This window comes from Aptenodytes patagonicus, chromosome 1, assembly GCF_965638725.1.
Source record: "Aptenodytes patagonicus chromosome 1, bAptPat1.pri.cur, whole genome shotgun sequence".
NCBI classification, from domain to species: domain Eukaryota; kingdom Metazoa; phylum Chordata; class Aves; order Sphenisciformes; family Spheniscidae; genus Aptenodytes; species Aptenodytes patagonicus.
In genome coordinates this window covers 34470012-34496039 of record NC_134949.1, presented here as the reverse complement: position 1 = coordinate 34496039, position 26028 = coordinate 34470012, and positions in this window count along the sequence as shown.

Sequence of the window (26028 nt, the reverse complement as noted above, 5' to 3'; positions counted from 1 at the left end):
GAATCTGGCCTCAGTAATAGGCAGCTCTGTCCATAAAAGTTATTGGCAAGATGCTCTGCCTTCTCAAAACCATGTAGCTTCTATTGTTTGAAGTCAATTGCTTAAAGCAAGCTCAACAGGACCTTGCCACTGGTATTTTTCAAACTGTGACCCACAGCAAATTCCTGGAACATGTTAAAACACTGAGTGCTAACAAGACAACAGTTCACAGTTGTCCATAAAAAAAGGATAAACAGTGACCCAGCCCACTGGGAATCTCTGCACCATTCAGCAACTTGTTCACATGCTTAAATTCCTCATGGCTCTAACTCTTAAGGACATATGTTCATATGAAAAACACATTAAAATGAAAACAAGTTTAATAAACAGTCAATTTTTTAATTGAGAAGCTCAAAAGGAAAGAGATAGTTGCAAGAAGCAAGAATCTTCACTGATTTTTGTTACATTTTTAAAACCAGCACCTCTATTCTGGGCATTCATGTTCTCTAATGGAGATCAGGCACATGTTCAAAGTGGTTTTACAGGTACATTTCCTTACATTCAATAGACACAATGGATTTTAAACAGTTCCATAGCAACGGATGGTTCGTGATAGCCATTAACCTAGATAAGTGAGTATCAGTTTGGTGCATTCTTAATGGTCCATAATGGTCTGTGGGTAAAAAATTCTTTCTCTTCATCTGTTCCTAAGAGGTGTTTTTTGTTGGTTTTTTTTTCCTAGACTGTTTTACAAAGCAGGTTCGTGTGAATTTTTGCATTCAGGAAAAAAAATTCATACCCAAGAGCTTTATGGTAAGAGCGTTTACCACAAAAAAGATTGATGTTTCTTTGGAATATAGTAGCCATAGTATATCCTAGCAGGTAATCAAAACTTTTTAAAGTTGAATATATGGCTTGACAGCAGCTAAACAGCTATTCCTAAATAGTAGAGATTTTTAAATGACTGTTGCTATACCTGTTGGAATTCAGAAAGGCAGTTTCATGTTCTGTTTTTAATATTAAATTCCTTTATGCTGCTGGGACATGTCATATCTCTTCTGCGAGACAAAATACTGCTAATGCCATGGTAGAGGAGGAAATCACTGCGATACCTGATGGATGGAGCTGGCACAAAGCCCTGTGAAGAGCAGAACCCAAGTGCTCCGGGAGGTGCGGAGCTGGGATGTAAGGATTAGTGCTGGAGTGCTCTGTCCCCCAGAGGCCGCGGGTGTCGTGGTGCCGGAGCGGCTGCGTTGGCAGAGGTTCCTGGTGGAGGCATGGCGCTTGCTGTGGGAGGAAAGCAGTACGTCTTGGAGGAAATTACACCACCTCTCAGAGTGGCATAAGTTTGGCATAAGCACCTCACACACCCCACTCACATAGACCATTGTGTCAGCACGATAGTACTCCAGGGCTTGTGATTTACCTACCCCACACGTGTGCCTTCAGTGACGTAGCTATGTAGAAGACTTTTGCAGTGCATGCGTGGGCTTAATTCCATCCCCGAGACTCTACTAGGGTTTACTATGTAGTAACATAAAACTGTGTTTTAAAAAGAACGCTTTAATATAGTGTGGTGTGCTACATGATATCTCAGACTGACTGTATGTGATGCATATTCGCATGAACCTTAATGAGACTTACAAAAGTAAGAGGCAAATTTTAGGGAAAATTTTATTAAATGGCTTAATTCTCCATAGTTAGAGACTTTAAATTTTAATCAAGTCTTGAGTCTGAGACTAATAACTCTTAGACTGGATGTTTAAAATGACTAAAATTTAAAACCAAATTTGTATAATGTAATGTGCATTATCACCAATGTATTTGTATAGCAGTAATTCCTAAAAGTATGAACATTAAAATGACAAATTTCAAAAGCCAGCATTGGCCTTTCCCAAAACTCCAGGTTGGATTTTGTTGTGTGTTTTTGCCCAGCTGTACCTAGGGTGGTATCCTGTGCTGCTGCAAACCCAGTCGCCCCTGTGCAAACTTCTGTAAGACACCTGTGATGAACTGTATTGGTGCAGTTCTTGTTCCCAATGAGGCAATGCAATACCAATCCTAGTCGTGCTTAATGTGTGGGACAGGCAGAAGGATGTTTGATTCTCTGTTATCTGCCTGATATGCAATCTTTACAGAAAAAAACATGAAAGAGGTGGGTTTGGATTCTGGTCTGTTATTCCCCATCCCTGTGGTCACAATCCCTTCCCACCTCAGTAGTATTCAGGACTTCATAAATATTATGAAATTTGTGGATTTCAAAGTTTCCTCCAGTTTGGGGTTTCTTTTCCACCTGGCTCCCACAGTTCTGGGGGACTTTGCATTAGACTGAACAGATCATTTACGGGTGGTGGAACTGGTGAGTCCCAGACCCCTTCAGGTCGTTCCCACCACACTTCTAAGCTCCTTCTCACACAGGGTTCGTCTCACGGATATTTCACATCAGGTTTCTTCTCACGCATACGTTTGTCAGCTTGTCTAGGAATGCATGTGTGTGTGTGGCCATGTGTTGCTGGGGTTGATTCATGTTTTCTCTCTTCTACTTACTGGTCACCATCCATACCTGTTCATAACACAGCAGGTTTTGATAGCGGCCATCATGTATGTGAAAATGAGCTGGGCTTTTAAGAAGCCTGCCTGTACTAGACATTTTGTTGGTTCTCGTGAGGTGATGAGGGATCGTCTTGGCCTAACAAAAGGTATTTGTATTTGTTAATTGGAAAGAAGACAATAAAACCTTCTAAAAGTTGATTTGTTGGTTTTATATATCTGTAGAGGATCATGAGAATGCTTCGGTGATAAACAGTAAGAAACTTTTAATAAGACATTTTTGAAGTTAGGCAGTTTTGACTACAATTTTAATAACCTTAGTGAAGTCATCATAATTCTGAAATAATTTAATAAGTTTGTTGTGACCTTAAGACATTACTAATATAGAATTATGTAAAAATAAATGAATTTATGTTTGACTAATGAAATAAGATATTCTGGAAGTGCTGTGGAATACCCAAGTATATAAGCTAAACAGTTTGAGTTTCAGTATGCTTAAGAAAGAATTCTTCAGACCTTTTCCCAAGATGACACCTTTACTTTCTGTGGATCGGCTTGTCCTGTCAGGGTAAAGATGCTGTGTCCATAGTGGGGATAAGAAACCTCTAGCAATGCCTTGTGTTCAGTCTACTTTTGGAGTTATTTTTAGTATGACTAGTCACATGTGAGACTAGCAAAGGTAGTAAGTGTCCATTAAACTTCATTCAATCTCAGTTGAATCTGGTGGTCAAAAGTCTTTAATATCTCTAAGACTTCCACTGTTCTGCTAGATTTGGTTGAAATTGTCCAAGAGGTTGAAAAATTACCATGGAAAGCGGGATAATAGTTGAGTGAATGGATAATAAGCCTGCATAAACCTCATTTCCTTAGGACATTATACAACAAAGTGAACAATCTGCTGGATGGGGGCATCTTCAATATTTAGCAGTATAGATGTTTTGTTTCAGTTGTTAATCTTACTGCCAGTTTGTGGAGAAAAAATTCAGTTTGCTTAACAGGAAAAATACTAATCAGTCTTCATCACGCTTGCTTGTTTTCTTTGGAAAACGTGAGGGTTAAACTGAATATATTCTACCTCGAGTTAGCTGTAGTTAGCACTTCTGATCAGAACATTCAGTTCTTTCTTCTCTCTTTTCTTTTAAAATTATGTTTTTATTTCAACCACTTTCTACCAGCAGGCAAAGCTGCTGCTACACTCTACCCAGCTGTGAAATCGATATGATTTTCATTACAAAGATAACAGAAACGCTCTTAGAAAGACTGTGAATTGCCAAAGGTCAAATAACAGTCAGTGGCAGAGCTTAGAATTTAGATGTCCTAATTAAAAAATCCCGTGGTATAAATATATTAATGAAATGCACCCTATAATGAAATGTTTTCATTTAAGATCACAACAATTTTAAACTATTACATTGTTTCTTTAATTACTGTAGTTCATGTAAGTCACATCAAAATGTGATGGATTCTTTCTCTGGTTTATGATCGTTTCTTATAAAACAGGTATTAGCTCGTTTCTTTTTTTAATTCACAATTATTTGAGCTTGATTAGAAAGTGTAACAGTCACAGAAGAGAGAATGTATCTAGTAAGATTTCTGTCATATTGGACTCTAAAAATTACACATAAACCGAATGAATGGGTGCATCAGTTATTTCTGTGATGTATGACTTCATTAACAAGAGGAAGTGCACAGTCAAACTGAAAGTAGCACTTGAGTCTTTCAGCCAGAGCAGCCAGTTCTATTTAAATTAAAATCAGCATTTTAAAATAAACGTTATTACTCTTCCTAAGATCATCCTTGATCTCTTCTTATTAAACCTTAATTTTTCCAGCAGTTAAGTTACATCTGCCTTATTATGGATGAAAATAACAGGAAATCAATTATTTTGTTACTGGTATTTGTTTGATATTCCTCTCTCCCATCTCTCTATTTTTATTTAAATTCTGTCTTTTCCACCCTGTGTGCTAAAACAGTAAACTCAGATTGCCAAATATTGTGGATTTTAATAGAAAAAGTTCTTCACCTTACAGCTGAAGGGTTTTTACGTTATTGTGCTCCCTCTGCTGGATAGTGCCTATTAATTTTTTATTCCCTGAGCTGTACTAATATCCATGTTCTATAAACAAGCAATCACACTGCCTTAATGAAAGAGGTATAAAATTTTGGTCTCAGATGACGTGGAAGGTGACAGTTGTAGGCTAGGAAAAATCCTGTTGTCTGGCAGCTCAGAGCAATCAAAAGCCTTTGGTGGACATTTGAGGAACAATTATTTACTACCTCCTGAACAAAACCAGATGGACACTAAATAACCTTCTTTCATTTGTATAACTTAGAGAGGATGATGTTGATTCTCGTACTCTGGTAAGTACAACAGTATCCTCAGATGTCCCCGTAATGTTATTAGCGTCTCAGTCTTAGTGGCGTGGTTCTCATAACTTGCTTCATCCTTTGTTGAATCTTACAGAGTCGCTGCTGGGCCAGCATTTGCTCAGCGGAGAAAGCAACCGCACTCTCATGCTCAGTGCCAGCCCCACGGCAAGGTGGCGACGGCTCAGTCCTTTCCCATGTCCACTGCAGTGAGGCGAAAAGGAGGAAGAGCAATACTCCAGTTTTGTTTCTAGAAGTGATTTTGGTCTTCGTGGCCTTTGACTTCATGGGGTGTTTTGGGCTTACTGTCCTGCTCACCTTTCTCCCACTGCTGTCACACGGTGAACCTGGCTTTGTCTTTCCTTCCTTCTTCCTTTCCTCCCTTCCTTCCTTCCGCCTGTCTGTCCATCCCAGGGGGATGTGGCTGGGGTGGGCACCCCCAGTGTAGCTGATCCCATTCCACAGCTTGCTCTCGGGTGGCCCTGGAGCCTCCTGACGCAGGGGGCCACCCAGGCCCCCCCCATGGGGCACTGCCCGGACCAGCCAGCCCCTGGGTTCCACAACCTCCCAGCTCTTCTCTCTGTGCTGGCTGACCCAGTCAGTCCTGTGGAAAGGGGATGGACACTCAACGTCCACTTCAGTTGGAGGTGATTTGCAGGTGATTTGCCCATCTGAGCTGTTTCTTCCCAGATCTTGTGCCACGGTTTTGCCAGGGAAGCTGGATACCTTTGCAATTTCCTTCAGATTTAATGTGATGTTATAAATGCTGCTGCATATTAGTAACATTGAACTGGGAGTTATTTTTCAACTTGGCTTGGCTGCACTTACAGATTAGCTCTCCCATAGTTCAATATAGATCAGACTGGTAGCATATTCCTGAAAAGAAAGAAAAAATTACCAATTGTTGGGAGCAATAACTTATTTTATAAAAACGGTAACTATTTGACTCCTGGTTTAACTAGGAGACTCATTTTGGGAAAAGGCATTATGGACAAATTCTAGTTCAGAATTTTTTTTCTGAGGTTAGTTTTAAATTTCAATTTCTGGATATGTAAAATAATATTCAAAGTATGTGATTCTCCCAGACAGTCCTACAGTGAAGTAATCAGCATAATTATCTTCTCTATGACTCTCCTTAATAAAAAAGACTACTTCCATGTGCAGGTACACTTTCTTTTACAAAGAAGTTGCTTTTTTAAACCATTTCTAAATGAACAAACTGGTTAAAAGAATAAATTTCCAGTTCCTAAAACCTTCAATTCTTCCTGTTCAGAAGAAAAGGCGGATGTTTAATACATTTTGCTTTTGCTAAAATAATAAAACCTTGTGTTGTTGAACAAATATTCTTCCTTAACTTAGTGAGGCCCAAACAAAATCAGCATCGTTGTTTGCAGGACAGCTTGTCCTAGGGTGAATCCCCTCCATCGAACCAAGTTGGGGTGATGATGGTTCTGCTGGTGGTGGGGCTGGGCTGGGGCAGCTGGGAAGGACTTCTGCAGAAGGGACCCTCTGTGGAGGAGCTTCCAGGGTCGGGTTGAAAAACCATTTGCCTCAGATGCCTACTGAGTTATAGCAACTAAAACACTTGACAGTGCTTGTCTCAGCAAGAGCACACACCATATGCTTTGGGAACATTCCCAAGCAGAAAATTATCCTCCTAGCGCCCCGGCAAGCTCATAAATACTCCCGTTATCCTGTTCAGTGGGATTAATCCAGCAGCCCCTGAAGTCGGTGAGGAGATTCAAGTTGTCTTTAGGATGCTTTGAATAAAACCTTAGATGAAGTTTCCATAATTTAAGTCACAACGGTGGAATTATTTTCTAAAGTTATAAATGTTAGTCTACTTGCCGGTTTCTTTATTCCAAGCTACCTGTTTTCCTCCATCTTACGAAGAGCAGTGATGTGAAATAGAAAAAGGAATATGTTTTTATAGTAGGATTTGAATTTTTGTACATTACTGCTATTTTCCTAAGTTTTCCCAGAGAAAGACAGGAATAAGCTTGCATCGGCATTCCATATAATGGTAATTCAAATGCAAACGTATATGTTGATCAGGTCTTTTCTCCAAATATGTGATCAGTTCATGGGAAAAACTGTGGAAATTTTAAAGTTGGATGTGGATAAAGGAAGCGCCAGATTAAGCTATTGTAGTTCTCAGTCAATTCCGGTCATTCTTCATTGCTTTCTGGTCACACAACAAATTTAATAGAAAAATCATCTTTTGCAAAATAACTTATTATACGTAAGAGAAGAAGAATTTGGCTTTGCCAAAAAGAAACCCCCCTCAGATCCCAATATTTTTCCAGACTGTATTTCTTTATATGCCGGAAAATTTTCTTTTCACACTCATTCATTTCAACAGCAGATTTTAATTTTTCTTTCAGAAAGAAAGAATAGGATGTGTGGGGAGTGAGGAAGAATGAAACTACAAACTAAACAGACAAAAGATACTATTTCAAATGAGTATATTTATGGTAGTGGGAGGGAAACTTAGACCAAACAAGAAGAAAAAGCTGGAGAGGATCTTCTCTGGATTCCACTGATGTGGTAACAGCTGTTATTACAGTATCTGGCTTTTTGAATTAAATATTGATAGAAATAGATGAATAAAAGACCAAGTAAACTGAAATGTGTGTTCTGCCTTCCTAAAGCTCTTTTTCAGCATCTAGAGTACCAGAATCAACACCCTTTTATACAATTAATAGTATTAAATAACAACATCAGCTGACAGGAAATAAAGTTCCTATGGCAACTAAAAATAAGCACAGGAGGAAAAACGCATCAAATGCTGTCAGCAGACAGCATAAAGATGGCTGTATGTCGATAATAGAACAAGAGCATACACAGAAATCTTCTTTGTAAACATATGCATTTTGATAGCTTTTACTGGTAGTTTTTTTGTTTTGTTGTTTTTTTTCCCCAAAATGGGAACAGCATTGGTTACAGCATCTACTTATCAATATCCCAAACTGTTTTGTCGAGATCAGCTTCTGGTTTACGGCCTGTGAAAGGCAGGGACAGAGCCCCACATCTTCAGGAGAGCAGATGTATCCCCTCGGATTCGTACACTGTTTAGAAAGCCTTTGGGTGCTTCAAATCTTGTGAACGCCTGCCACTTTCTCTCAAGGTTACTCTTTGGTCCCTGCATACAAATTGTTTGAGAAAAGTTTTTTATAGAAGCAGAAGTGCAAAATGTCTGGTAGAAATGTGGCTTGTGGAAGAAATAGGGCTGTATGCATGCAGCTGTGTTCATTTAAAGCTATACTGAGCTTGGGAAGGTGTAGATGGTAAAATCCCTCATGGAGGGGAAGCCTGAGTGTGCAGCTGCACGGCTGAGGCTACAGCTGGGCCACGTGTGAGCTGCTCCTTTCATCTCAGTGGGAGAACTAGTTTTGAAGACAATTTAACTCTTGAAATTCCTGGGTTATCTGCCTTTCCTACCTATCTGATCTTCCTACCTTCACCTCTCTCATAAAAATAAAAACCAACACCCCTCCCTCCCCCACCAGACCTGTGCAGGGCAGAGAGGGCTGCACCGTTTCCCCTTTGCTCTCCATGCTCTGAAGTTGTTGTTGCCCCCTGCAGACGCATCCAGGCTCCCCCTTCTGACACATAGATGTTGCTGTTTTCATAGTAAAACTCTTCTGCTGAGCAATGCTGCATCTCCACGCAGCACCGTGCCGGAGTGGCTCTGCTCGCCAGGGCTCAGTGGGGAGACAAAACCGGTGTCAGTGCCTTGGCCGGCTCAAGAAACTCGGTCTCTTCTTGCAGGAGACCATTCAGCCCTGCCGATAGCAATGGGGTTGTATTTCTCTCCTGTTAATTCTGTCCTATTAAGCGATAAAAATGAGTTTATTAATGTCAACTCTGACATTATGAGGCGGCATGGGAGAATGCCAAAGGAGGACCAAAAGCCAGGGCTGGGAGAAATGTGGTCGGACTGTCCTGATGCCAGTAGAGGCTTTATCAGGACTTCTGTAATTTCTGATTTTTCATGTGCCTGTGCTGATTGCTGACCCAAATTTTGAATTCACCACTCCAATTGTAAAAGGCAACTCCATTGTTCCAAGGACAACTTCATTTTCAGTCTTAATACTACACAACTGAGAGGACCTCCTGGGGCAAGAAGCCCACTGCTCAGCTATGGCGGGCAACTATATCATATAGTTGCTTCCATAAAATTAATTTGGAAGTGTTCTTGTGTGTATTATATATATACACACACTTACATATCCTTCCCACTCCTGTTGTGCCATGCTTATAGGATACTATATCACAGATGTAACCCATCATTATGTGACTCAGGCTGCAAGTCAACACATGTAGCCACAGGCATGTGGAGTATGAATAGATATCAGCCACTGATACTATTATAGCTTAGTCTGCAGTTTGGGTACGTACAGGCTGTTGTGAACAATACCTTGCCCCTGTGTGGACTATACTTGCACTGCCTGCAAGTAACCACATGCACAACTCCAGAGAAATTTAGGAACTGATCATTAGGTAGTCCACAGCAAAACATCAGAAAGTAGGTGATAGAGTCACTCAAAGATAACCACTTTCTCAAACTGGCTGGCAAGAACAAGCGTAAACATGTTGTGTTTTGTTCTGACATAATTAGCACAGCGAAGAAATTAGCTGTCTTCTGATTGAGTAAAGGTGTATACTACACATAAGTACTCCAGCAAACAAAATGCTTCTGAAATTTTCTCAACCAGGATGTCCCTGGAAAGGGAAATTGCACATTATATTGTAACAGAAATTCAGGGGATGGCAGCTGAGTGTTGGCAATTACCTCCGGATCCATAACAAACTCATTCTCATTCGTGTCTTGGCTACCAGAGCAGAGCAGCCTGCGTCCGTGGGAACTTCCGTTCCGGGTCTTGCGTTAGGGAACATTTGGTCTCTGAGCCGCCAGTTCCCGGTAGCGGTGTCGGGCAGGTACAGCCCGGAGCAAGAGGCAAAGCGGATGGCACAACTCGTTCTGTCCTTCCCTCCTGTCCGTGAGTACCCTGTGCTCTTCAACAGCTAGAGGAACTTATTGACCACTTCCCTGGTGCTGCTACAGAGCAACGTAATTGCAGTTATTACAATGATTAGATTACCATGCAGTTTTTCCTACTCTGCTTGTGAAATGCTGCAGCTCATCCCACCTTTTATTCATGGGAGATGGTAGATTTGCAGACTGTGTGAATGGGTGCTGCAGGAGTAATCCTCTTTCCCCCCCCCCCCCGCTAGGGTACATTCTTCACCTTGTGTGAACTAGCAGGGCGGTAAAATAGACAGCACGTCTACTTCATGCGAGTCAGACTTGACATTTAATTTACCTTCTCATATTCAATAACTCTCTCTAATAACTGAGTTGAAAATAACAACAACCAATGACAAGTAAACAGAGCATCAGTGACCTTGTAATTTTTGTTCCTTGGGTGAACAGATATTCTTAATTTGCTGAAGAGTCTTAAGACAAGTATTAAGAAAGAAATAGAAGAGACTAAATATATAGTTTGAATGTTTGTACTAAACAAGCTGTAAAGAAGACATTGGGATTAAAAAGTTTAGGCTGGGTTTTGTTTTGTTTTAAAATACATTTTTTAAAGTAGAAAATGTCAATGTATCTCTTAAAAAATGAGTTAGTTGTAACACAGAATGAACTAAGGCATTGTACCTACACCTGTAAGACCTATACTAAAGCCTGCTTTTAGTGGCTCAGAACATGACTGCTGAAATGCTGACTGCTCAAAATGCCAAAATTTATGGAGGTTTAGATTTTAAAAATATATGCAAAGCACAAAAAACAGTTTTCATTTGAAAAATGTGCTTCAAACAGTGCAAATGCTCAAAGAATTTCAGAAGTCTTGTTTGTGGAAGGGATAAATGAAAGGTCATCCTTCTCTCCTGTGACATTTGTCATCCTTTGTTCTGATAAAGTCCAGCTCCATTGAACCTGGTCAACTTTTTGACAAAAGTATTTGCCTTACCTACGCTAATGCAAAAATTTCTCCTCTAGCAACAGTGACAACTTTTTCAGCAAGTGTGACTCACTCAGATTAGTCGATCCAACAGTAGCCGCTGTGTAGACCCAGAAGCTGAGAGGAAGCCCGTGTTGATCATCACTATTTCAGCAAAGTCAGTTGTTGAAGCTGTATATCTGGTGCAGGGTAGAGGGGGCAGAGGCAGAGGCACTCACACAAGGTCTGAAGCTCAGGTAACTCCTGCTGATCAAGTATGTGAACAAACTCCTAAAAGAAAAACACTTTTCAGCTGGAGCAAAGAGGTGAAAATGGGAAAAAGAGAAAGCGGGAATGCCTTTGCAATATTAATGTGTAGTGTAATGGATTTTTCCTTTACAGAGTGACTAGTGTTCTACTAAGAATTTTATAATAACAGATCTCTTGTTTAGTGGATCACTTGCAGATTATGATTGACAATTCTCTTTGCTTAACTGATCAATATCTCAACAAATGTGTATACAATAAAGTTACATTGGTTGGTTGTGGATAGTATACTTGGAATAAAACACTTTACAGTGACTTTGTAAGCACTCAGAACAAAAACTTCAGAAACAAAATAAAATTGGGCAGTGTACATACAACAAGTCAGTCTATTTCTGTATGGGAGATCTCTCAGAAACTGAAGGAAATTCTGAAATCAGTGGGTCAAATGTTCTGTTGGCATAGCTGTCCTATTCTCTTGGAAAGAACTTTTCTCATTAAAAACAAATGTAAAATTTTGCATGAAGCTGTTCCTCAGCTAATTTAGAGCAGGCTCTCTCATGTGCTTATTCCTAAGGGATGCAAAACATTCTTGGCTACTGTTGAAATGAAAGATGAAATTGTTTAGTACCTTGCAGGACTGGGCCACCAGTAATCAAGGCTGACTGCACATTCTTGGGACCTCAGGCAATGCAGTAATGCTGTCTATTCAGAGACCTGCTATACTTAATAAATACAGCCGTCTCACTGGAAGCTCATTGCATATGTCTAACCTGAAAATAATCAGAAATATTTTCTTGTATTAGTAAATTAAAAATATTAATTCATTGCACCTTCAAAATTGAGAGTACATTTCTTTTCACTTTGAGTACATTGGTTTTTTCCTTGTTCGGTACGTTTCTGTTTCTTCAGCAAGCGTAATTTGGAAGAGGAAGAGAAATATATGACTGATGCATTAAAATCAATCATGATAGCAAATTTAATATCCAAAAAGTTCTTCAGATATTCTGGAAAAAAATCTAAGTGGTGACAAAATGTAGTGTGATGGTTAGTACTCATTTGCTATATTAAAGTCAGAAATGCATTGTAGCTTAGTTTTCCTCATGATTAAAAATGGCTCTTAACTTCACTGGCAAGTCCAAACTATACCACAGCTTTTGAGATAACCAGGTTATCTTGCACATGCAGCTTAAAACGCACATGGCAGAAGGGTATATGACATGCATAAGTCACTGTCCAGAGCCCAGGACAGTGTGTAAATATTGTTCGCATAGCACAGAACATATTTATAATTTTATGCTAATGTATGATAAGGAAATTCTTCAAAAAAGTCTAGCAGGAGTGTTTGAAATCTTCTTATTGTTAAGTCACAGGATTAATTTATTAAGCGAGGGCTCCAAATCCCTGTTCCAAGTTCAGGCCCTTCAAGGCTAGGCACGCAGGGATGCCTAGTGCCTGGGAATCTGCTGAACACAAAGGACACATGACAGAGGGGAAGCTGCCAGAAACCTCCTTTTTGTTGAAGGCTGCGGTGGTAAGAAGGATGAAAACTTTCGGGGCTTGTACCCATAACCAGTTGCTGATGGTTTGAGCTGAGGAATGGGGGCTCCAAGGGTGCCAGCTTGCCCAGTGAGAGGCATGAACTGGAGGAGAGCAGCTAGGAAGCCCTCAGCGAAGCAGTCTGGTCCCTCAGACAGGACAGGTCCCTTGGGCTATCCCTGCACTGCTAAACGAAGTGAGACCAGAGAGGCTCCTCGGCCCTTTGGCCACCAGGCACAGGCTGCCCACGTCTGCCCTACACAGCCCTTGGCTTTGTGTCTCTTCCAGATGCCCTGTGGCATCCGCATGACCCTAGCTCAGAGCTGGTTTGCATTTGCTTTTGTGAGGTGGAAGTGTCTGAAGTGATGACATTGCAGCAGTGTGAAGCTTAAGGTACACCTCGGGTTCCTCGGGCCATGGCGCGGGGTCAGGTGGGGATGCCCGGGGGTGCAGAGTCTGCTGGGACAGCAGTGGGGATGATGTCGGGTGGCGGCAGGGCTGGGGGACATTGGAAAAATCAAATAGTATGGATGATCTCCAGCCTGGTACCTTGGCCCTCTTATTTACCAGACTCTAAACCAAAGTGACTGCCTCGGGTAAAGGTTTAGCCTGACCTTTTTTTCAGCGGTCACCCTGTGTTCATGGAAAACCTGCTGTTGAAGAGGACTGCTTTGTGAAATTGCATCAAAGAGGGAATTTTACTGTTTGTCATTGGATTGTATTTCGGTGCTAAATCACATCAACCCCAGAAAGATGTCAGGAAAAAATGGAAAACGTGTCGCTGCTGTCATCCCGAGTTTTGTTTACATTTATTTACATTAAAGCTCTGATTTCTGTAGGAGTTTTGAGGTTGATCTTGTTCTTGTCTTTTCGAGGTTTCAGGAAAGTATTGTTAGTTACTAAATCAGGTCTTGGTGTTGCTTGTAGTGTGTTTACATATTGTGAAATCATATGGTCTAAATAATGCTCCTAGGAAAGCATATCAGCACTTAAAGCCATAAGCTTATAATTTTCAGTTTAGCCATCCTGCATTTTGTTGTTATTTGCATGTGTTAACATTATGTATTAAAAAAAAATGTTAAAAGGACACAAAGCTTCGAAAGTCAAGCAGTAAAACATAATTCTGTTTTTTTCTGGCTTTAATCTGTGCAATTTTAACTAGCTTCCTTTGGGTTTGTGCATTGTGATCAGTCTTTAATTAAGAGAACACATGCTATTTTTTTGTCCTTGCTGATGGACCTCTTCTGCTGAAATTCTTTAAAGTCAGACACCTGGCATGGAAACATGCTTCATATAGATGGCCTGTTAATGAACTCAGTAGTTGATTTTATCCTTGTGTTCATTGAGCATCCAATGCCTTATTCATTTTACGTTGTGCAAACCTGCTGTAATGCAGAATTATTTGTTTCCTTACGACCATTTCTTTCATGTTCATCATTAGTGTACCCAGCTGTTTTGCAAGCAGTAATGAACTTATTGCCATACTCCTTTGCTGCAATGAAGAGTAGCATTAGTCCCATTTTTCAGATACTAAGCTGAAGCAGAAGAATATAAATAATAACTACAAATTTTGGACATTGAGTAAGAAAACAATAGACAACTATTCCTCAGACTTGATTTATTCACAGTACTGCCCTCCCTGATGTCAGATGTGGGAGTGAGAGCCCAGCGCTCCTGCAGGACGAGGCGGGCGTGCAGCTGAGGGGCCATCAGTGGCTACGGAAGGATGGCTTTGGGGGAACAGTTTAGCTAGGTAAAAGGGCTTGAAAGGAGACCGATGCCTTTCCCTTTCCCACCACAGGGAGCGGTCCGATCGACGCAGCCACCTTGTGTAACCTCCAACTTGGTTTCGTCTCTGGCCGCTGGGCCAGTGCATCTGGGAAGAGCAATTGCAGGGAAAGTCTTGTCTTAGCCTCCTTTATCCTGGGATCGGAAAGAAAATAGGCTTAGCATGGACAGAATCCTTGGAAATGCTATTTATCAACTGCTACTAAGCATATGTAATCAGATATTTTCTCAATTATTTATAACTTGGCTACGTTTGAGCATTATACCCTTCCACACACATAGATGCACAACAAAAGGCTTATCCATCACACAAAGACTATTCAATGCCAAATTTCACTTCCTTGCCTCAAGTCATCATACTGCCAGAAATTATTGACAAAACTGTTGTTGTAATCACTGGTAAATAGTACGATTGGCAAATAATATATTTTCTGCTGACTTTATTATTGGAAACAACTGGACAATTTATGATGTCACTCTGTTGGAAAACAGACATGGAAAATTTCAGCCCCAACAGTTAAATTCTGGAAGAGTTTTGAACGACTGAAATGAAGGGTTTCTAATGGGAAGAGTTTGGCAGCATTAACTACAAAAAGCCTTAGCCATTCAGTCTGCAATTGCTTTGAATTGTGAGTTGCAAATCACCTCTATCCCTAATTCTCCCCAGAGTCACAGTCCCTGGTAGGACACCCAGGGATTTTTATTTTTTTTTTATATGGGACATGAGGGTAGAGAGGTTGAGTAGCTCTAGTCTATAGTATTTGTATGAAGGCCGCACTGCTAAAAGCATATATGGAAGTATATGAGGATAAAATAAAAGTAGAAATGAGTTTTACGTACAATGTACACAATGCATGTAATGAATTTTTTCAGTTTATTCATCTCTCTGGTATGAGTAGGAATAGTGTTATCTGTTATTTGCATAGCTGATAACTTCCAGTTGTAGAGTCAGTGTAAGGTATTTACAATAGCAGTTTTGTTTTGTTTTGTTTTTAGTTATGTGAATTTGATGTGAGAAAGATGCAGACTGTAATATCATATTAACTTGAGTCCTGTCCACAAATGAAAAAATCAGTACGTCCACAAATGAAAAAATCAGTATGTACTTATTAGGGCAAATAAGTTATAGAGAGAGTACAGGGGGAGTATTGTGTGATTATGGTGCAAATGCTGTTTCTTTGACTTTGCTCAAAAAAATCCCAAGTGCAACAATGCCATCTTATTTTATAAGCTTATAATTCTGGTAGCATGTGCTTAAAAAAAAAGCCAAAGGGCCTCGTCTTTGAAGTGTTTCTTCAGCTTCAGGTAAAGACAATACTTTGTAGGATCCGTGCAGGAACTCTTTTAACAGCATGGGGTTAAAATGTACTTATTTTTACATCTTTGGGAATTGTCAGTCATTTTGTACCTGTTTATTTCACAGTCAGATTCCAATTACAACCTGCTGCTAGGAAACCTGGCCATAAAAGTTGGAAAGTACAGCATGGAAGACATTATTATGTACTGAGGTATCATCAGAATAGTGGGTGTCTGTATTTGGGAGGGGGTGAGGGAGAGCAGCAGCAAGGAGGTCTTTTTCATTTCACTTGCTAGGCATGACCCAGTGAACTTCTTGTGACTGGGAAGATTACGCCAGCACATTGCAGAAAAAGGTTTTCACTATGAGCACTTTCATTCCCCAACCTCATGTGTCAGGGGGAAATAAAAAAGCCAGATTTTTATGATTGATAGTACAGAATTGATTGGACATGACAAAACTATAAGGGTCAACACCCCGAGGCATGTTTTACCAATGTGGTGGTAAAATTATTAATATTTAAGATTTGAGACGTCTGGCTAAGAAGTTTATCCTAACTAAAAGGACAGTCATTTCAACTAGGAGCTAGCAGTCTGTGTTTGCTTCCCCCTCCCCACCGCTGATCAAAGGCAATACGGGGTGTGCCTCCTAATACAGGCTCCACCAAGAGCCATCCCTCCACATCCCCACCTTATTTACTGTGCGAGTCCTTCTTAGAGCTGTGGCAGCTAGCAAGCTACTGAAGGAGTCCATCCCTGCTGGAGATGCATACCTGGCTTTGTTAACATCAAAATGATTGGTTTTCTTCACCTCTTTCTTTTTTTTTTTCTTTTTTTTTTTTTTTCCCCCTGACACAGTCTCTGCAATCACTTGGCAGAGCACAGGGGAACAGAGGGGGCGATGCTGTCCAAATGTTCTCTCACTGTGATCACGGTTAGTAAAGCTCCCGTCTGACCTGTCCTAAATTGTACCTGTGTTATTATGCACTTGGATTGCCCAGATCCCTGACACCAACCTGCAACCCCAAAATTAGATGGTAACAAGGTTCTTACGGTAGGATAACAAGAAAGTCACTTGTGTATTAAAAGAAAAACCTCCTTTTTCCCCCCCATTTTTCTCTTCAGTTTTAAGCCTTTTAGAGGTCTTTGCACTGTAATTCAGTAACCTTTATCTTCAAGAATTCAAGCAGCTTTTTTAGTCCAAAGGAACGACTTTTTAAGATACCTATTTTTCTTAGCAAGACCACATCCACTCTGAACAGAAACATATTACCTGGAATTTATAATGTAATATTGTTTCTCTGAGTCATCATAATGAATCCACATTAGCTTATTATCACTTATGTTCAGCCCCAACACATTATCTAAATGATGTTAGGTAGCTTGTATATCTGAACATTGAAGTCTTATAAATGGTAGCTGCTATTCTGATTTAGAACTTGGATGGGCAGAGTGGCCTTTATAATAAGTATTTGTTTATTAAAAGTGATAAAATCTTAGACAGGGCATTAAAGCAAGATTGGGACAATAGAAACACACACTGAAAGATTGTGAGAAACTAATATATTTCACTTTGTGTTGGAGCACCCACGACCGTACTGAATGAGATCTGCCTGGACGCGAGTTTCCTTGCCAACACCACGTCCGCGCTGGCAGAAGGAGACCAAAGGGGCTGAAGATCTGCCCCAGCTTTTGGAGAGCTGTGGAGTGCCCACTTGTTCTGCTTGTCCCGCTGCCTTCCCGAAACCCAAGGGCCTGGAGGAGACCCAGCTCCACCTTCTGCGGTTTCTACCTGAGGTGCCAGTATGTCACTGGCTGGCTGTGGCTTTTGTTGGGCTGAGCTCAACAGGAGAGGCATGTTCCCTCAGAATCACTCATTTTAGCCACTGAGTGGTTGTCTTCTTTTTATAGTTGTCTGCCCCACTGCTTCTGTTGTCATGTCCTGTGTTGCTTAAGGTAATAATGGCTGCTGCTGCTGGACTAGTGCTGTTGTCACTATACGTGTACCTGTAACTACATAACATCATCTACTCAGACAATGTGGAATTAGGTATACTTCAGATTTGTAGATATTATCACATACGATTAAAAAAATTTTAATCTCAAGGTGCAACCCATAAACATCAGAGTTTATGTATGTTCATGCTTACCAACATAGAAAAGCCATCATTTTTTCTTTAAATTGGAAGTCTCAATTTAAAATTAATACACTTGTCTTTAAAAATACTATTTACATTCATGGCAATGACAGTGTGTTCTAAGGCCTAAATTTACTGTGATTGTTCTCAGATGTTAATGAGTTCAAAAGGGCTTTTTTCCAATGGGAAAAATATCTTCTGTATCACTATGGCCAACCTGAGTTAAATAATTTTGTCCGATATTATGTATCACATTGTATAAGTCTCCGCGATGGATCAAGAGGTTTCTTTTTTTTTTTTTTTTTTTTACTTTGGAGCTTTTTCAGTTTCTGCTGTATGGAAGAAGCTTTTCTGAATTACTTTCAGTGGAATTTTTAGTTGTGAGATGCAAACATAATATTTTCTTCATTTGTGTTACTTCATCTAAAGCTGAGAGACTGAGTTAAAAAAGCAGAAAAAAATGTCTGTCTTCCAGTGTCGTGGTTTAAACTCAGCCGGCAGGAAACCGGGACATCCAGTTTACAAACAAAACCCCAAAATCAGCTGATTCTGAAAATTAAAGAATATCTGGACGTATTTACAAAGATATTCTTGCAAGTATGGCTGCTTTTCAGAAGTGCCTCAGTATCCTACTGTCACTGATTTCAACGGAGACGAAGCAGCTGGCCTACTGCAGTATTTCTGAAATCCCAGAAGGTAAAGAACTGCTTTATTAGGCACCAAATACCTTTGGAAATCAGGCCCATGATGACCAGAAGCAATCTGTCAGTTCACTAACTACAATTAATATTTCTTTTGTATTATAAACTAGTTTAAAATACAAAGCATAGTTTAAAAACTTTTTTTTCCCCCGTGTAAACAGCAGATGAAAGGTCATTTATTCTACCTGCAGAAACAATTTTAACAAGCTCTTTTTGTGCATTCTTAAAATTTTAGTTCAAACTTTCATCTGAATACTGCTCGTAAAAAATTCAAGACAAAAATTACCACCAAAAAATGTGCCCATCACCATTATCTGACATAAATATACACGTACAACTAATCATCTGAATAAAGGTATGTGGGACAGATGAAAAAAATATGAACAGGTGTTGTAGAAATACCAAGTTTAGCATACCTGTAGCAAAAGTTGCAAATGATCATGCCAATCAATGAAAATTAAACTTTACTCAGGGAATAACTAAGTGTTCTAATATGACCGTACCTGTAGGTAGAGCCGGCGGGGCGATGCAGAATGCAGCCCAAACAGGGCTTGAGCCCAGCTGTGCACCCAGCCAGCCAGGACGCTGCCAGCTGCCAGCCCTTCGGCACGGGGAGCACAGGCTGCCACGGGGAAGGGTCTGGGTGGTTTGTTCTTTGTCACTGCCTGGCCAGTGACACTCACCTCTTCTCAACTGCCTGGTTAGCACAGAGGCGACTGGCGGATGCCTCACTTTGTGAAATGGGTGAAATGAGGCTTGAAATGAGTCGGGGGAATGGCTTGACTCGGTGAAATGAAGGCCTAGACTTGTTAACACAGCACCTAGGTTCATCTCAGTGAGGTTAGGGAAGGGGTACAGAGCGTAAAGCCGGGATCTGCTTGTAATGGAAATACCGTGAAAGTCCTGCTGGTCATTTGCGGTGATGCTGGCTGCTTATCTGACCTGCAAACAGTGTGAAAGACGGTCCCCTCGCCTAGAGAGGGGTGACAGCTCTTCAGGGAACGGCACAGCATGCAGCACACAACTAGCCCAGCGCGTGATCTTCGGGGAGGGAGCGATGCCGACGGCAGCAGCGTTGGAAAGCCTCATCAGGACGAAGGTGGGACCTGAGAGGGTTAATTTCACAGCATGGGTCACCGTGGCGGGGCAGTTACTGCGGCAGGACTGACAATGCTAGCTTTAAAATGCTCGGTCTGTAGCTGCGCTGGCCGCTGCCGTTTCAGCCCCTCGTCAATGTTATGTATCACTTGCAGGGAAAACTTCCTCCAAGGGAAAAAGAGACGTGCAAACACTTACAGGGATGGAAAGCAGCACCAACCTGCTGGTGGTTAATGCAGGGAGGTCTCCCACCAAATCCCTGTCTCTTGTCACCTCCTCCCTCCTGCCCAGCATCCTGGTGCTGCTCCCAGCGCATTCCCAATGCCTCCTCCAAGTCCTCGCCTGATGCTTGCTGAAACCACTGGAAATATTCCTGTCGACTTGAAGTGAGTCTTTTCCTTCCCCAAGTATGTATCCAAGGGCTGTAGCCTCTGAATCTCCAATTTCATCTGTTATCCTGCATGTTTTTTTTAAAGGGATGGGGTGGAAGAGACCCTATATCCTGCAGGAAAACCTAAACGGCTGTAAAGAATTATTCCCTTCACCAGGTCATGCCCCGATTTCACTCAGTCTTAAAATCAGCCTTTCTCACAGCTCTCCTCTATCAGCTCCACTACATTTTGGAAAAAAAGATGACTTGCTTCCCTGACATAATAGCAGAGGCTGTTCCAAAAATCATTAACACAAAAATGTTTCCATTCATGTAACATGATTTGTACACACACAGGCTGTAGTGTACACAGGTGTGTTGAATATCTGGCCAATTTTCACTTTTTAGCTTCAAGACGGACTTTCTTGTCAGTAAATCACATGGGATTTTTTTCAGTACTTTATTCTTAGTGACATCTTTGGGGGGGGGCACAGAAAGGTAAGAATAAAGAGACATTTACTATTTATACAAATACTCCATGCTTATTGCTCATAAGGAGCAATTTAGAATGACAAATCTCTATTCTATAAATCAGATATAGACAGACAACTTACTGGACTCCTTCCAAGATACGCTGAGACATGCACCAAAATATCAGAGTGTAATTACTTTCATTATGTATTCCAATTAATCTGAAAACAACTGAGACTGTAAAGATCGCATCCTGCTAATTTTTACTGACATAAATCCCAATATTATTTATAGAATTGGTTGTCCTCTGTTTACTTGATTAAAGTATGGACTAATCAGGCACTGCTTTTCTAGGAATAGTTCTTGAGTATGGTAATTTACCATCTTCTGAAATTTTCTTTATTTAGCCAAAACACAAGTGCATATTTTAATTCATGGCAATGTTTTAAACTTATGGCTGTTTTGGAACCAATGACTTAACTAAAAAAATTCCTAAACTGAAAGACCATTTTTTAACATGTATCTGAAAGGTATAGTCTCTTGTGTGAACCCATGTTCTACTTCTGATATTCCCAAGGCATTTTGTTGTTTGACCACAGCCTTTTTCCAATAAGCATAAGCAATTATTTTAAGTTGAAAATTATTTTGATAATGAACTCATCTTCACCTTTGACATTGCTTCAGTGGGGGAAAGGATATACGGGCAGTTGCGGCCATATAACCATTTCTGACTCTGTATTGTCAACTAATTCAGACATCCTTCTTTGTCTGCAAATGCAGTGATTTATCTGTCTTTATTATTTGTTTCAAAACGTGCTTCCTTCTTCCTTTAAAATGGAGCTTCATTTTTGCATATCTGGAGTTCTCCATAAAAGGAAAAGAAATAGAATGAATCTTAAAATGTTGTAAGACATTAAAAACATTAGCTAATTAAATACTATTATATAGCACATTTTAATAAAAAACCCTTTAGCTCTCACAAAGGATTGGGAAGTTAAAGGGAAAAGCTCGATCACAGCTTCCTGGAAGGGCAGCCCGTGTTGTGAGTGGATTGAGGAGAAATCTGTTGCAAAACCTGAGCCCTGGGTTTTGAAGCACCCCGAGTGTCTTGCTGGCTATCAGCGTCACCTGCCCGGCCTCAGGAGGACCTGAGGGCAGGAGGTGGCCTTTCATTACTTCCCTTTCTTCTGACCTTGGGCAACGAGATATATTTGTAGATTAATTAGAAAGAGAGCAAGTTGTCCATGCAGTGGATGAGTATACCATGAGTCCACAGTCCAGGGCTTCCTCCCAACTCCTGCTGCTTTACTGGTCTGAAAGTTCCCCGTTCCGCGTTGCGAGGGCACCCCTGCTTCACCCCTTGGGTGTCTGCCTCTGGGGGCTGGGTGGGCCAGGTCACCCCTTCCTTTTCTCAAGAAGCTCTTCTGGCAGGCCGGCATCCCAGCCCTCTCCCACTGTTACTCTAGGCACACCACTGTGTGTGTACCAGCCAAAGTTTCAAAACAGCTCCAATATCAGTTTCTTGTACATCTCTGCTTTACAGATCAGTGAACCTGATGTACATTTTCCACATGGTGATGTTTCAGATGATTCTTCAGTCTTTTTTTTTTTGTTTTGGTTTAGTTTGGTTTTTTGCTAATAATCACAGCGGAGGGGGCAAGTTAAAGAATGAGGGGTTCCTGCTCTCCACCCCCTGCCTGGGGCGAACATGATGCTGTATCAGACTAAGAAATCTTCTTCACCCTTGGGGCAGCTCAGCAGGTGCAGACTTGCATGGAAGTTGAACGCAGTCTGCGGGCTCGTGATGGCCATGCTTTGGTAGGTTGGTTCTTCCTGGACAAGGACTACCTGCACAGAGAAGACCACTGAAGACAAGGATGTCTTGCCTTGGTGGGCAGTGTGCAGCAGGCCCCAGAACTCTTCTACGGAGAGAGGAAGGATATTGCTTTTGCCTACTCCTAATCCCACAGTTTCCCAAACACTGAATTAATTATGTTTGTAATCCTCTCTTCCTCTATCAGTTTAAGTCTTCTCCCTCGTTCCTCCCTCTTGGCCCCTTCTTCATTGGCACCATGCTCCATTCAGGGCTTAATTACTCCAACGCACTTTGTGTTCCCTAGTTTGAAGCCACTGCTTTTTGTTTTGTCATATTCTGGTAATGCGAATAATCCCCTTCCTTTGAAGGTATTTATATTCGGTGATCTTGTCTCCCCTGAGCCTTCTCTTCGGCAGGCTGTAGAAATTTAGTTTCTTCTGTCTACCCTAACTCACTAGATAGCTTTTAATGTTGTTTTCTCTGTGTGTGTTTTCTGTAGTTTCACGGCACTTCCAATCTGTAGGGAGCAGAGTGGACCCAAACTGAGGTCCCGGTGTGCTTAGCCATATAAAGCACTCTATAGCCTATATTACCTTTATGAAATAGCAGCGTGCAATCACTCATCCCTCCTGAATTTTTTTCTCCGACTCTTACGTTGAAGGAAAGTATCAAGGAAAAGGGATATCCATTAACCCATCAACAATTTGTTGATTTAAAATCTGTGCCCAGCCTAAAACCCATAAGGTCATGATTCACCATGCAATGCCTGCGTACTGAGACTGGATTATTACGGTTAAGAGTCGTTTTGGCTGAGCCTTATCTAAACTGCACTGGCTGAATACATTGATTCTAATGAAGTTATTCATGGCTTACACTGACTGATTTAAAGCCTTTGTCTTTCATACGTAAATCTATTCTTCCAGATGTAAGGTGGATGGAAAGTCTTGTGATTAGCTGCAGTGAGGATACATTAGAGAACATAACAACCAGAAGTGCTGCGGCTCCCTCATGTCCTGGATCCTTCTCAGCCAGGGACTGTGTAATAATTTACAGAATGACTTAATTGAAGGAACTATGGATGTACAGTGGTGAGAAAATTTGCAGTGGTTTCTGATGTACAAAGGTACTGTCAGCAAGCACTAATGCCTCAGCTGCTTTTCCTCCATCATCTTGTTTGTGTTATTTATTTTTAAACCCTGATGGTTTAATCAGTGCCATGCGGGCCGAAGGCTCCACGTACCTGGAGCTCATGGACGGCTACAACTGCAGGTTGCAAGAGCCTCATGGCAATGACTGCCATTCAGCCCCGTGCAATCTGGTTTTATTGGAAGTTATTAGTTAAAGGCAGATATCTCGAATCATCCAACATTTTAAATCCCCCTTGGTCTGAGACATCTCGCATTCGCTAGTCATGCCTCCAAAACTAAAAAGAATAAAACCTGTGCAGAAAAATACCTCACATTGTTTAGTGAGTATCTCTGGAAAAATAAAAGTAAACTTAAAGCAATGCTTTTTTCTAGAATCCTTGTTTATCTCAGGATATTTTCAGTACAACACCTTCTCTTTTTGCTTTAATATAGCAAGTGATAATTGCACCCCTTGGGTATGTCTTGGCTGATGCCTAAAACACATTTAGAGCTGTTTTCATATTACTATGAAAAACCGTTTGAAATGGCTACAAGCACTTTAATACCCGGAGCACAAAATGAGCCATCAATAAACCTCCTCCATCATTTAAAAAAAAGCTAAGCGGTGCTGAGATTTATTAAATACCAAATATAATTGTATTGGCACACAAAATACCATAGCCCTATTCTGTTACATTAAAAACAAAGGAGAAAATATAAAAATAATGAGTTTTATGCATTCAGAAATCTCATAGAGCCCAGATCATAACTCTGGTCTTGACTTGGCACTACACAAAAGATCCACCCTGTGCCACAGAATTTCCCAAAAGCTCGCTGGTCCTAATAATGCTTAATGGCTTCAGTGGAACTAGAATTTCTCCCTAAGAAAGTTACGTTCTTCTGCCATTATTACAAAGGAAGTCCAAACCAAATAATATAATTAAAATTATGTTGTGCTTTCTAGCACAAATGATTCTATATTTTGTAGACTTCTCCGTAAGAGGTAAGCAGCGTGGATCTTGCCTTGTACTTGCATGAGACCTCACCTGGGAATCCCACAAGGTGCAGTAGGCATAGTACGAGAAGTCACGGCTAACCATCTGACCAGCAGGAAGCCACAGCAGACAGATAAACTGGAAAACACCATTTGGCTGTAACATGGGACCGCAGGGGACAGGTAGGAAAAAGATGAGGGGAGCACAGCAGGTAAATTCATGTCTGCAAAACAATCCTCTTCCAAGCCTGGATCTCATTTCATAGCGCAGTTCAGGCTGTCCACAAGTGCCCCATAGGCTTTGTGCAGGCTTCTGCACAGGGATGTGTTCAGTGTGAAGACGGTACTCTAAAATATAGATACCAATAATCATTCTCAGTCTCTCTCTTCTAAAATTATAGAAATTTCTAACTGAGCAGAGCTGAAATATTCTTTACATGCTAGTCTAAATAAATTCAGATTTACTATGGAAAAATGTACAGTAGCTTTTCCTTATGTACAAGACCCCCATGGATTCCAAGACAATGGGATCAAATTCCACAGCAGTGATCTTTTAATTTCAAGACAACATTAATTTATTAGAGCATCTTGCAATAATCTTCCTTCCCATCCTCCTCCTGGCCCAAGAAGAATCCCATGCAACCAAAGTTTGCAGTTAAATTTATTTGTTGACATGACATTTGTTAATGATTTTTCCACCATCCTTCACTTTGAAGATAACTTTTTCTTAAGATTTCTGTACCGCCTGGCTTCAATTCCTAACCCTGCACAAAAGAGCCCCTCCACAAAAGCGGGTATTTCTGTCAAACGCTAGCTGGCACCATGCAGAAGGGCAGAACCATGGGGTTGTAGGGCTGCAATGGAGAGGAGCACAGAGTTGCAGCTCTACAGACCACATCTCCAAGCTGTCCGGAATCAAAATGCTTTTTTGTGCTGTGCATGAAAGAGTGGGACAGGGATCCTTGAGCTTTCGCCGTGCCAAGACAAGACGTCCGTGCGGAAGGTGAATGGGCAGAATTACTACCTGAGATCTGGAAGCTGTAGGCTGCATTTTCCCCGTAGTGCTGAGCCTGGGGCTCGCACACTGCCGGGCAGCTGGACCCTGCCCGCCACTACCCAGCGGTCCCAGCTCAGGATGCCCACAGGGAGAAAACATCTCAGCTTTTTACAGCTCGTTTGTGCTCCAGAGGTTTTCTCGTTCGCTAGGAGGTCCCAAACCATTATATTAAAAAGAAAAGAAAAGAAAAGATCCTAAAACACCATTAAGATTTTATATATAATTTCACAGCAAACATGAGGTTTTGGTACACTGAATTACCAGGAAATTTGTGGATTCTTGCAACTCATTTCTTATGCAAGAAGATGGAAACTTGCATGTATCTGACATCAGCCTTTAACGGGTTGCTTGGTGCAATAGGGAAACATCATTGAAAGGTGTCCCTAGTCACAAATCTCAAGAATGCAAAGAACAATGCTAACAACCTGCATTTGTGATGCAACAGCCCATTATCTGCTTGCTAAATAATAATATGTTTTAGAAACTAATCCCATGCATACAGCTCTAAGAGTATGAAAAGAA